The sequence below is a fragment of the Anolis sagrei genome, chromosome 3 (genome assembly GCF_037176765.1).
Source record: "Anolis sagrei isolate rAnoSag1 chromosome 3, rAnoSag1.mat, whole genome shotgun sequence".
Classification (NCBI taxonomy): Eukaryota; Metazoa; Chordata; class Lepidosauria; order Squamata; family Dactyloidae; genus Anolis; species Anolis sagrei.
Genome location: NC_090023.1, coordinates 75,298,348 through 75,312,501, shown reverse-complemented (window position 1 = coordinate 75,312,501; position 14,154 = coordinate 75,298,348). Strand labels below are relative to the sequence as shown.

Below are 14,154 nucleotides of genomic sequence, written 5' to 3'. Positions count from 1 at the left end.
GACTATGGAATTAATTCTTCCTTTGCTAGACATCTATATCTTAACAATGCAAGATTTTTATTGATTGAACAATATATAATCTTACGATCTTGTTGTCTTGTTAACCAGTGCTCTTTTAGATGATGTCATTATAGGATGAAGTTAACAACTTGTGGCCCCTCATCTTTCAACCAGTAGGTTTTTGGCCAGAGCTGGTGAGAACTGAAATGTATTATCATGAGAGTAGCATAATGCCCAATCTTCTTATAACATTTCTGTTCTAGAGTCTTCAAGTCATCCAGGCGCTTCTACACTATGATTCAGTTTGGGATTGGCTTAGGAGGAACCAGTTTTGCTATGCGGGTGACTAGTTTGCTCATTTTCACATTTTCTATTTGTTAGCAGAAAACTACAGTAAATATGCAAGAACTGACTTGTTCTATTAATTACTTGCTACTTGAACAAGGGAGCACCTGGTGGTGCAGCAGGTTAAACCACTGAGCTGCTGAACTTCCAGACTGAAAGGTCAGAGGTTCAAATCCAGGGAGTGGAGTGAGCTCCAGCTGTTAGCCCCAGCTTCTGCCAATCTAGCAGTTCGAAAACATGCAAATGTGAGTAGATCAATAGGTGCTGCTTCTGCGGGAAAATAATGACACTCCATGCAATCATGCTGGCCACATGGCCTAGGAGGTATCTACAGACAATGCCGGCTCTTCGACTTAGAAATGGAGATGAGCACCCCTCTCCCCGAGTCAGACACAACTAGATTTAATATCAGGGGAAACATTTACCTTTACCAACTTGAACAAACACACTGGGGACATTGCTTGCATTTTTGCCCCTACACCATGGCATTCCCACAATGTGGAATAGTGGCAACTTAATATCATTATGGCAGATGGTATCACTTACCTGCTAGCATCACACGATAACAGTGTCTTGGCTATGCGATGCCATACTTCTCCACCTTGTCCATTTTCTTTTTAAGGCATTTCACAATTGCAAAATAGTTATTTACAAAGAAAAAAACCCAAACTTTTCCCTTTGGGGGGGGGGGGGAGAAGATGCTGCCTCAAACCTGGTATCCTCATTGCCTGAGTTAAGCCCAAGGACTGTGGTGCAATCAGAGACTATTGATGGGCTTTGCCTATCATTAACTCTTGACAGCTTCATTGCAGGGCGGTGACAGGCTGGTAATGGGTATTGCATGGCATCATGTGATAAAAGGGCACTCAAGAGAGAGGACAGTCCTGCTTCTGTGCAAATTTGCCACCCCTGTGCAATGAAGTCAATCGTTTAATAGTAATCCAACATATAGGTAAACTCAACATATAGGTAAATGCAAGGATTAAATGGATCTGGTTTAGTTGGCAGTAAAATAGGATTTAGGCTTATGGAACAAATATCCTGTCTGAGTTTTGCCCGAGTTCATGGGAACTTCTCAATACTTCCTCATCCTTATAATCTTTTGGTTATCCCCCTACTCCCAATGAAATCTCCCAAAGGCATAGGATTCTTTGGCTAACAAGCTGAACCAGTTTCGCAAGTCAACTGGCACAGGATTGCTGTCAACGTTCTTATGAAGACTTAAGAAATCATTGCTCAACTGCCCTCTAGATATTGTTAGCATTCAGTAACTATCTGATGTCCAATTGACCTTCCACTTCTTTCTTCCTTATTTTGAAATCCCAAGAAACTTAGTTATTAAAGCTAGCATACAAATAGGTCTTCAATTACATTGTTGCCATGTGTCTTCAAAACATTCCAGCTAAGGAAAATCAATGAGGTTTGCTTGACCAGTTTTATTTGGAGGAAGGTTGTTTTTCCCTTCTTTGGAGGTTGGGAGAGTGTGACATGTCATCCAGTGAGTTTCTGTGGCTGAGTGAGGATTTGAACCCTGGTCTCCTGAGTCCTAGTCCAATACCCAAACCATTACACACAACTACTTTAGCACTGACTTATAATTGACTTCTTTTGGGAACATTTTAACACCTCTATGGCAGGCTGTTTGAATATTGTTCTCACAGTTGGCATCGGTGAAGATGACATTTCAGTTTGTTTAAGGTATTTACCAACATTGAGTTTTACATGAGATAAGTTCTAATAAAATTTCAATTGAGCTAAGATGTGTACAATAATTTTTGAGTTACAAACTTGGTAAATTAAGTGAATGCAGTGGATGTTACATGTATTTATTTCAGTAAAGTCTTTAACAAAGTCTCCCATGATATTCTTGCAAATAAACTGGTAAAATGTGGACAAGACAATGCTACTGTTAGGTGGGTTGGGAAATGGTTGACCATCTGAACCTACAAGGTGTTTACCAATGGTTCCTCCTCATTCTGGAGAGAAGTGACCAGTGGGGTGCCACAGGGTTCTGACCTTGGCCCAGAACTAGTCAACATCTTTATCACTGAGTTGGACACTGGAACAAAAGGCTTGCTTATCAAATGCACACATGACTCCAGATTAGTAGGGATAGCTAATACCCCAGAGGACAGGAACAGAATCCAAACTGATTTTAACAGATTAGAGAACTGGACCACAACTAACAAAATGAATTGCAACAGGGAGAAATATAAGAGCAGATAAAACAAAAGGCACAGGTATAGGATGGGGGCACCTGGCTTGAAAACAGTCCATGTGAAATTGGTCTAGGAGTTTTAGGTTGCATCCAGACTGTAGAATTTATGCAGTTTGACACCTCTTTTAATTTTCATGGCTCAGAGCCATGGAATCCTGGGAGCTGTAGTTTGGTGAGGCTCCACCAATTTTGACAGTGAAGGTTAAATATCTTGTAAAACTACAACTCTCATAATTCCATAGCATTGAGTCAACAGTTTAATGCACCCTATGGCCACTCAGTATACAGGAAGGTGCCTTGTCTGGTTGGCATTGCCTTGGTAAATAATCAGCAATATTTAATTTCATACCTTCATAGTAGGTACATAGATGGAAATTTACACTCTGATAGATCTTGGGTGAGTTGAGATTCTAAATCTGGTCTTATTATATATCTATATAAATAAAAAATGTAATGTTTGTTTGTGGGATTAACATAACTCAAAAACCACTGGACGAATTGACACCAAATTTGGACACAAAACACCTATCAGGCCAACAAGTGACCATCACTCATAAAAACACTGAAAAACACAGCAGAAGAGACTTAAAAAAACCAAAAATTACATTACAACGCATGCACAAAACCATATATATATACACACAAGCACACATATATACACATATACCCAAATATATATATACACAAAACACATATACACAGACTGGGCTACAGCAACACATGGCAGGGGATGGCATGTATATACACACACACACACAAGCCGTCCCCTGCCATGCGTTGCTGTGGCAGGGGCAGGAGACAGCTAGTACTGTATATTGCTGTACTGTAATCATGGGCTTGGCTTCATGTTAGCCTCCCCGAGTCCCCTTTGGGGAGATGGTGGTGAGGCATAAATGGAGATGATTCTTCTTCTTCTTCTTCAGAATTACCATGAAATGCTGAAAGCAGTACACCTGACTCTCAGGCAAGATTTTATATTACAAGAATGTTCAATGGGTAAATCCGTAAAAGAGAATTATCATTTAGGATGTCACAGTAATTTTTGTACATAAAAATATTGGCCCAGTGGAAAAAATGAAACAAAAATAAAGGCACCATTTGACTTTGATAGATTTTTTTTAGGGTCCCCTGGTGGTGCAGGAGGTTAACCTGCTGAGCTGCTGAACTTGTTGAGCGAAAGCTCAGTGGTTCAAATTCAGGGAGCAGGGTGAGCTTCCACTGTTAGGCCCAGCTTCTGCCCACCTAGCAGTTAGAAAACAGGCAAATGTGAGTACATCAATAGGTACCACTTATGCGGGAAGGTAACATTGCTCCATGCAGTCATGCTGATCACATAACCTTGGAGATGTCTATGGACAATGCTGGTTCTTTGGCTTAGAAATGGAGATGAACACCACCCCACAGAATCAAACACGCCTAGACTTAATGTCAAGGGAAACCTTTACCTTAACACTGGAATGATTGAATGATTGAATGAATTGTGTATTGCATCTTTACTTTTTTTAAGATTAAAAGTGTATTGTTGTCAAGAGTTGATCTCATTTTTTTCTAGAACCAGATTGGAAATAGGAACTGGTTTCTTTTGTGACATATGTAACACACCTTTCCAGCTTTTAGCCCCACCTAGCAGCATACTTTAGCAGTTTTCCCTTCAGTTCACGGGTATAAATAGAGCACTTTCAAGCTTGAACCAGCATCCAGCTACTCAGGAACACGCACAGCCTGTGGTTCAAACCCTCTGCAGCACCGACACCAGAAATATATCCAGGTAAATATTTTGCTTTTCATATGATCGAAAGGGATTTGGCTATGTCACAATCCTATAGCTATCATGAAATAAGACTGAGAAATTACAGTTTTAATTTTTACAGAAGTATCAAGTGGCAGAGTTGAAAGAATTGGGTTGATGATTTCTTTTATCCATATTTGTACTGTAAATTATCCTACAAATTTGAACTGAATGGAATCATAGGGTTGGAATAGCCCACAAGGGCAATCCAGTCCAGAATTTAGTTTAGAAACATTTTAGAAAACAGAGGAAAAAGTTGGTACAAAGGGGAGGAATGAAATTTCCATTGTATATGAATTGCAAATCGAGGAGAGATGTCAATAGGAAACTACAGCTGAACTTCAGGTTTGAGTGATATGTACCTAGTTGAGAAAGATCATTGAAAGTTTGAAACAGGATTTACAATCTGCCTTCCTTCTTGTATGTTATTTGGCGTACACAATGAATCAAGAAAACAGAAAAGAGTGAGTAGCAGTGCTGCCAATGAAATAAATACAAATCTGTGGAGTAGTGCCTGTATTAGACCAAATCAAACTTCCATATTGTCATGAACCTTTCATCAGAGAAGATGATAAACAATGCAACACAGCAAAGGGTGTTTGTGTGTGATATTCAGCCCGCTGACTGAAGTAATCTTGAGATTTTTTGTTTTTCACATATGCAGGGTTTAAATAAAGGTCATTATTATGCACTCAAAAATCAGAAAATACACAGAAAAACACATCAAATGGCACTTGTGAAATTGGTAGGTATAATAAATCCCTTAACCAGGCTGGCCCCAAAACCCTAGGAATCCTGCCACTCATTTTGCCCTTGTTCCGCCAACTATTCCCTTTCTAGATTGGGTTACTGAACTTCAGGGAAACCCTTTAAGTGTGGACTTGTGGCTGTGTCGTCATGTTTCTAGTTTTGGCATGCATGGCCTGACTCCAAGATTGATACAAAAGCAGAGATAGTTTTGAACAAGAAGGTTTATTAACACAACACAAAACTATAATCTCAAATAATCTGTTCTTTAAACTCCCGGAATCTATAGGTAATTCTCTGTCAAAGCAAAGTATCTTTCTATGTTTCTGCTTATAGGGGCAAAATTAAAGCAATATTGCAATAGCCAAACATCCCGAGCCAGAAAGCACATCACATCAGGTGTAATTGATTTGTTGGGACAACTTTGATCTCAGCCAGTTTTCATCTTAAAAAATGGTTGATTTACTGCATTGATGAAACTAAGACATTTGAGAGATAGTTTATCACCATTACATATTCCATAGCCCTGCATGTTCCTGTATAGTGGCTTTTGGTCAGATCTCACTCTTCCATATTCCAACAACCAGTAAGCAGCTGTTGGAATCAAAAGGAATTTATTCAGCTATCAATCAAAAAGTGTTTGCCTAATATTCACATTCTGTCATATGAGTGATCTGCAGCACAACAGGTAAAACAGGGACTCCTGATGCTAAACTCACTCAGATTGACAAACACTCATGTGAGGAGGATGGAAATGTCAGACAACTGCTTCTCGATTGACATGTGAAATAAGCACTGTTGATCCCCATGCTGCTTAATGCTTAGCACTAAGTGATATTTAGAGGATTTTCAAGGTCCCTACACAGCCCCTAAATTAGGGAGTACACAGGGATCATGGAAATGTAACAGTCATGAATATGTAATCTACAGCCATGCATTGCTAACTGCCCAGTAGGAACCCAGTTATTGATTTCCACTTCTTTGGGTGATAATGCCATTAAATGCCCACACACCTATTAATCTGAATTATTGTAGTGGCCTTTCTCTTATTGCTTGGCCAATTGATTAGCTGGACTGCAGGGAAAAGTGCACTGGGCCACGCAAGCACAACCTATTGGGCCAAAACTGAAGCATCCCTGATCTAGTTAACTGCCTATTTGATTTCGGTTTGCTATCTTATAGACACATACTCAGAAGTATTTCATGCAAAGAGACCGTGTAGCAACTTTTGAGGATGAGTGAACAAAATTGGTACCATAAACTTTGAAGACTAAGTGTGTAACCACATGGCAGAATTGTAGCAGTTTGATCCCATTTTAATTACCATGGCTCAATGCTATAGAATTCTAGGATGTACATTTATTGTGTTAATTGAGCTTTCTGACAGAGAAGTCTAAATGTCTCATAAAACTAGATTCCAGAATTGAATAGCATTGAGCCATGGTAGATAAAGTGATAACAAACTTCTACAATTCTGCAGTGTGGCTACAGCCTAAGGACTTTCTTGCACAAGGTGGCAAACAGGCATTGAAGTAGAAACATCCTCTTTGGTGACTGTCCCTATGGTATAACACCATGCACAGCCCATTACTAGGTTGCCACCTGTGATAAATCATCCCCTTCTATTGATGGAGGAAAATTTTGAGAGTGCCTTGGACCGTAAGAAGATCCAACCAGTCCATATTTCAAGAAAAAAAGCCTGACTGCTCATTGGAGGGAAGGATATTAGAGGCCAAGATGAAGTACTTTGGCCACATCATGAGAAGACAGGAAAGCCTGGAGAAGACAATGATGCTGGGGAAAATGGAAGGAAAAAGAAAGAGGGGCCAACCAAGGGCAAGAGGGATAGATGGTATCCTTGAAGTGACTGGCTTGACTCTGAAGGAGTTGGGGGTGGTGATGGTCAACAGGAGCTCTGGCGTGGGCTGGTCCATGAGGTCACGAAGTCAGAAGTGACTGAATGAATAAACAACAAACTATTGATGGGAAAACCTGTCAATACTTATCAATAGTTCCACATTATGTACCTGGTGCAATGAACCTGTTCTGCCTTTGTGCTAGCATACTGGCACTAAAGTGACATCAAGGGTCAGGACTGCCTTTCTCTCCCACTCTCCCTTGTACTAATTCATAATTTAAAGGGTTTTCCCCTTGTATTTTGTTTTCTTTTGTTAACCTTTTCCTGGAATTGCAAAATTGTTTTTATTTTTAGAAAAGCATGACCTTTTAGAGATCACAATCTTTTAAAAAAGAGCCAAAAACCTGTTTGAGTACGTATAATCTTCTCAAGTCATATTCAACCAAATGCAAATATGTAAGGCTTCAGTTGTTAGGCTGAACAACCTGTTGTCTCTGATGTGTTAAGAAACAGGGAATATGCTAGTGCATAAAAAACAGCAGTTCTTCAGAAGTGTTTTTCAGTGCCCAAAAAATATCTACTTTCCCATAAAACAACTTGTTTTGTATTATGCACTCATGAGAAAAATCACAGTAGACTTTGGTAAAAATAACATACTTCATGTGTTCAGCATACACAGGTAAACAACCTATCAGTAAGTTACAGATATGTTTGAGATAGTTTCTGTGTCATCCGGTCAGAACATCTCTCTTACAATAAACAGCAAGTGTTTGCAAGTCGGCGATCTGAGTAGTTCAAAGTCTAAAAGAAGTCTATGCTCTGTGTTGGTCCCAGAGCATATCTTGTGGTCTGCAGCCCCTTCCACAAATTCTCAGGAAAAAATAGAACAAGGAAAGAAAGAGGCATAACAAAACATACATGCAACAACAAAACAACAGAATTATAAATGAACACATTACTACAGGAGGTTTGAAGAAGGTTGTAATTTCTAATAATTATAAGCATTACTTTTTTTAAAAAAAAAAAAAACTGGAGCAGCAGAATTGTGGGAGGGCAGCTATGCTCCTGCCAGAAGTATAGCAACAGGACCAAGGATTGGTGAATCATTGCAGTTGTACAACTACAGAGAAGAGATAATCCCCGTAAATTATCAGTATCATTGATCATGCAGATACTGGGAGATAGTGGCTTTGTACAATAAAGTCCTGAGTCTACTTCTTTGGTGCATTTAAAGAAAGCAGACTAAGAACTTCTTCACACAACCCATGTTGCTGGCAAAAAGGAAAGCACATGAGGTTCCTCATATGGTGGGGACAGGACTGGGCGCAGTGGCACCCTGCCCCCGTCCGCATCAGATAGGAGAAAGGGTAGCAATGTGTGGCAACGTGCATTGCCCTGCCACCCTTTCCCCCATCATATAGGGAAAAGGGGAGGAAAGTGTGGGTAGCTCGGTTGGAGCTACCCCAAAAAAAACTTTCCTCTCTGTGGTGGAGGAGGGAGCGCTTTCTGACTCTTCCCTCCACTTTGAGAGGAATGTGGGCAGGGTCCGCCATGCATCGTCTGATGGTACTCAATAGGCCCTGGCCAAGCCCCAACCAAAAGTGCCAAAATGGGCTATTTCGTCCTGTGTGAAGAGGTTCTTAGTCTACTGAAGCTTATGCTACCAGCGTCAGTCTTTGAATAAGCCACAAAAGTGCTACAAAATCCCTTGGCAGATTGATATTCCAGACTAACATTGCCCTTTCTTTGAATTGTACCAGGGATTAGTAAGAACCGCATAACTATATAGGGTTTACTTTTAGTTTCCATGTACAAGATTATACAGTAAGCAAGCCAGACTTATGCTGTGCCAAATAATCAGCAATAGAAATAGAGCGGAAATGGTAGGTAAACCAATGATTTTCCATTAGGAGAGTTTGGTAATTGTTTTTATTTGAAAAAAGTAAAGATTTTCCATGTTATTGATGGACCTTGTTGCATTGGATACAGAATCATGAAGCCCGAGGTCTTCCTTTGCCTGCTGCTGAGCTGCTGCTTCCTACACGATGCTGACTGCAAAAGCCCTCCACTTCCAGACTGCCAGCAAGTTCAGTGTCCAGCCTGCCCTGCCAACCACAAAGCAGTGTTTGTTGGGAATCAATGCTGCCCTAGTTGCATCCCATCCCCTCGGTGTCTCTGCCCTCCCCACCTGAAACATGGTTGTCCCAAGGATGGATACCTTCGTCAGGGAGAGTCCGTGTACATTGACTTTGGCACCCAAAAGTGTACTTGTATATCTCCTAACAACATTCAATGTGCTTCAGTTTGCCCTGAAATTCCTCCAACATGCAAGTATATAGGAAGGCCTATGGATGGCTGTGGTGTATGTGCTTGTCGCATTAACGATTATCATTATGTAGAAGCTGGAGGAAAGATTGAAAAAGAATGTGAAACTTGCGTATGTCCTCCAGATGGTGGAGAACTTGAGTGCACAGCCACCTGCAAAAAAGTTGTGTAAAAGAGATTTTTCATGCTGAATCAGAAAAATAATACTGGGTAGAAAGGATCTGTAAGCTGATTTGAATCCTTTCTTAGGAGAAAGATAAGGTACAAAATGAATGAATGAACAAATAAACCAATTGCATTATTAAAGAACCATTTTGGTATTTTAGTTATTATATCTAACCAGAACCTTTATTGATTATTAATGTATTTTATGCAGCTACTGAGGTATTTTTATAACTACTGTATATACTCGAGTATAAGCCTCGTTTTTCAGCCCCTTTTTAGGCTGAAAAAGCTGTCCTCATCTTATACTTGAGTCAAGGTTATTTATTATTTTACTGTTATTAGTATTATTTTATTACATTTCTTATTTTACTCTATTTATTATTATTACATTTACATTATTTTACTATTTTTATTATTTTTAATTTTATTTATTATTTTACTCTGTTTTTATTATTACATTTATTGTCTTATCCTATTATTATTGGAAGAGTATTTACATTGAAGAAGATTATAATAATGGTTTAATCAGAGTGGCTAGTCTAATCTTAAATTACAGTTTTATGTAAATATTCAAAAATATTTAACCTACTAATGCTGCAATTAATGTAATTTTATTGGTATCTATTTTTATTTTGAAATTTACTAGTAGCTGCTGCATTTCCCATCCTCAGTTTATACTTGAATCAATGCATTTTCCCAGTTTTTTGTGGTAAAATTTGGTGCCTCGGCTTATATTTGAGTCGGCTTATACTCGAGTATATACAGTATATTGGTAGACCACAGTGCCAACTTTAGCTGCTTGGTGACAGATCTCTCTAATCAGAACTCATCAAAATTGAGGACAAGTCATTGCTATGTAGAAGCAGATAAAATCAAGGCCTTTTTGGCTATAGCATATGTAGGGTGATCATCTTGCTCTGTATCCTATTGAACTAGTTATTCTGTAGGCCCCAAATGCACAGCCAGAACAGCCTAATTTTCCCTTGATTACTGTAGGAAAAGGAGACAGGGCTTGAACATGTCTAAATCATACATGGCAATGCAAAATAATTTGTGGTGCTAGGCAGCTTGGAGAGAAGTTTCTCCTGGGTGCTGATTCATGGTGAATGCTTGCTCATTCACCATGACCTAGACAGTTACTGTTTGCACAGTCTGACTTGTGAATTTATTTATTTGTTTACTTCACTTATATACCGCTTTTCTCATCCCAGGTGGGACCCAAAGTGGTTTCCAGCATATTCATGGCAAAATTCAATGCCTTACAAAAACATGAAACCTAACATAAATCAACAACAACATAAAACTATCAAATCATAAAATGTAACACCATTTAAATATAATGTGGAGTTAAAAACATATTAATATAAACATTAAAATCACGTGATTCAAAAGCATAATCCAGGCCTTTCCAATATCAAATAACAATTGCACATAATCCCTGTTCATTCCTTGTATTGCTTACTGCCCAAATTATTATTTATTATTATTATTAACTTTATTTGTACCTAGCATCTCCCGAAGGACTCGATGTGGCTTACAAAGGCCAAAGCCACAATAAAACAACAATATAACAATTACATATAAACCAAAGCAAATCAAAAACATTAAAGCAATAACAGTAAACAATAAAACAACAGCCATGGTTCTACAGCCATGTTTTTCCTTTTTTTCTGAAGATCAAGAGGGAGGGCACTGATCTAATTTCATTGGGGAGGGAGTTCCATAGACAAGGGACCACTACTGAGAAGGCCCTGTCTCTTCTCCCCACTAATTGCATCTGCGAAGGAAGTGGGAACAGGAGCAGGGCTTAACTGGACGATCTAAACCTCCAAGATGGTTCATAGAGGGAGATACGTTCAGACAGGTAAGCTGAATTCATCACTCAGGACTGCATGCTTGCAACCCCATTTCAAAAATTCAGCATCCTGGTAAGAAGTTTTAGCTCCACCCTCAAGAAGTTAAATGACAGAATAATGAATTTTTGAAAGGGCTACTACATATTTAGCCCAACAGTTTTTCCATACAAACCTGCAAATGCTTCCAGATTTGTCTTATCAACAACTGCTGTTTCCAAACAATGCATTTTATTTACAACTCTCCTGTTTTGATCCATTTCTGGTTTCTCCCATTTTCTTATTTTCCATAACCCAATCTATTAAGGAAGAAAAGTTGGAATAAATACACAATGAATAGTAGTAGTTTTGACTCGTTACACTAGGAGCTTTCTGCCTAAATACCCACAGCATAATATACATTTGCTACATAGCAAGAATACAACTTCAAAATGTTCTCAGAAGTTAAAATAAAAGAAATAACAATTACCTTGGACATGTCACACTTTTTGTCAGTGTCACAGGTAGGCAATAACCCTTTCTGAAGAAATCCTGCCAAGAAAATCCTGTGATGGGATTGCTATACGTCACAGTTGACTTCTGCAGATTTCTCAATGCCTTGTAAGAAATTGATTTAAACTGGTATTCCAGAAGCTGGAATGAAAACTTCCAACTATTTGAGAGAGGCAGACTGAACTTTGAGAAGCTGGTTAAACAGGACTTAGATATCAAAGCCAGGGGACAAAGGGATGTATAACTGAGATCTACACGTGAAAAAAAAATCTGCTATGGAGACCTGTTTCTTGTGTTTGCTGGGAAACAATTATCTCCATATGGCTGTGTCAGAACTTTTGAAATTCTTGAAAGAGCTATTTTGAGGCTATTTATTGATGGCCTTGGCAAGGTATCTGGAAACACAAGTCCCTTTTCAGCTGATACATTTCACTGGTTGAATATATATTTAATATAAATTACTTCCTGGACCTAAGAGATATTGTCGTACAATACCAAGGGCATAGGAGGTACTATATAAGCTCATCATCATCTACTTTGTTCAGGTTTGATGCATTTTCTACATATATTAAAAATGGAGCAAAAGGATCACAACAGTGACATCTAGTGACAATAAACCCCCAAATTATCACCAAAAAAAAAGAAAAAAGAAACATTCCTTAAATAAATAAACAAAAAAATCATTTTCCCCAAAAGCAGTTAAAGTACAGCAAAACAACTGTAATGATTATATATACACATGGTCATCTTGAGATGGATGTTTATGCTTCAAAGTAATGAAAGGAGTCCATACTCAGGAGGGATGCTTTGTTTCTAACATGAGTTGACTCTCAAAAACTGAATTGATGAATTTCATTGTAGCATTGTCAACATTAGCTATTTTTTGTGTGTGTCAGGAGCGACTTGAGAAACTGCAAGTTGCTTCTGGTGTGAGAGAATTGGCTGTCTGTAAGGACGTTGCTCAGGGGCCACCCGGATGTTTTACCATCTTGTGGGAGGCTTCTCTCATGTCCCCACACGGGAAGCTGGAGATAACAGATGGGAGCTCACCCTGCTCACTGGATTTGAACCACTGATGTTTCAGTCAGCAGTCCTGCCAGCAAAAGGGTTTAACCCACTGCGCCACCGGGGGCTCCAAATTAGCGATGAAATGCCAACACTGTTGAATTATAATTAAGCCACACATGATGGAGAAACAAAAATACAAGGATCTAAATTCTTAATTGGAACTCAGCAAATGAAAAGACGACTAAGTGGGACAGTGATTAGCTACAAATTTGCCCTCTAATCTATATAAATAAAAATGTAATGTTTGTTTGTGGGATTAACGTAACTCAAAAACCACTGGGCGAATTGACACTAAATTTGGATACAATATACGTATCAGGCCAACAAGTGACCATCATTCATAAGAACACTGAAAAACACAGCGGAAGAGACTTAAAAAGCCAAAAAAACCCCATTACAACGCATGTGCAAAACCACATATATAAATGGAAACACACACATATACACATATATATATATACACACACACAACACATATACACAAACTGGGCCACAGCAACATGTGGCAGGGGACAGCTAGTATAATATTAAATGGAAGTTAATTTTAAAATTCAGTTAAAGCTTGCAGCTTTTTTTCAGATGAGCTGAAGAATAAGAAAGGAGGATATGAATGAGCTGAAATGCCATTTGTGCATGTAATTCCAGACCAATGTGTACGTCTATTTGTACCACGTGAAATTGACAATGAAATATTTCGATCTTTCATGAAGAAGTAAAGGGCAGACAGATAGGCTTCCAATGTTCTCTAGGGGCAACTGAAAGAGGCAATACAATTATTACCGTATCAAGCTATATCCACTGATAATCCATAATGTGCCTGAACCAGGATTCACATATTCTTTCTGATCAGCATCCATCACATTGTCTATATAGCCAGCCACACTCTTTGTGGCAGAAGAAATAGGCAATGAATGCCTCTTCCCCAAAGATTATTCAAGTAAAGTATAAAACAAAATGCAACAGCTAAGATAAGGAATCATAAACCAATAGAAGAGACCAAAAGTTAAAAAGAACTATTAAATTAGATTTTCCTCCGCAGAGGATATAAGTATGACTTCAATCAATCAATGATTTATTACGATCTTTGACCAGCACAGTATAGAATGGGCACCGGTGCCCAAGGAAGGGAATCGCAGTTCCCAAGTAGGTCAGGTATAAAAGCAGATTAAAAACATGTTATAAAAGAGACAAAAACAAGATATAAGTAGTTCTTCTTGATCCTGTAATTGGATATATCATACAGGCCAGGAACTAAAGAACTGCAGAAGTAGGTCAGTTTACACACAGAGAAGTT

The 14,154-nt window shown here is 38.8% G+C and overlaps 1 long non-coding RNA gene across 1 annotated transcript; it reads left to right on the top strand.

The window, feature by feature from the left end:
- Positions 1 to 4,229: 4,229 nt before the first annotated feature.
- LOC132770009 (uncharacterized) lies at positions 4,230 to 9,591 on the top strand. The gene is made up of 2 exons (XR_010909554.1): positions 4,230 to 4,331; positions 8,947 to 9,591. It is a non-coding gene; the product is annotated as an uncharacterized lncRNA (long non-coding RNA).
- Positions 9,592 to 14,154: the final 4,563 nt, after the last annotated feature.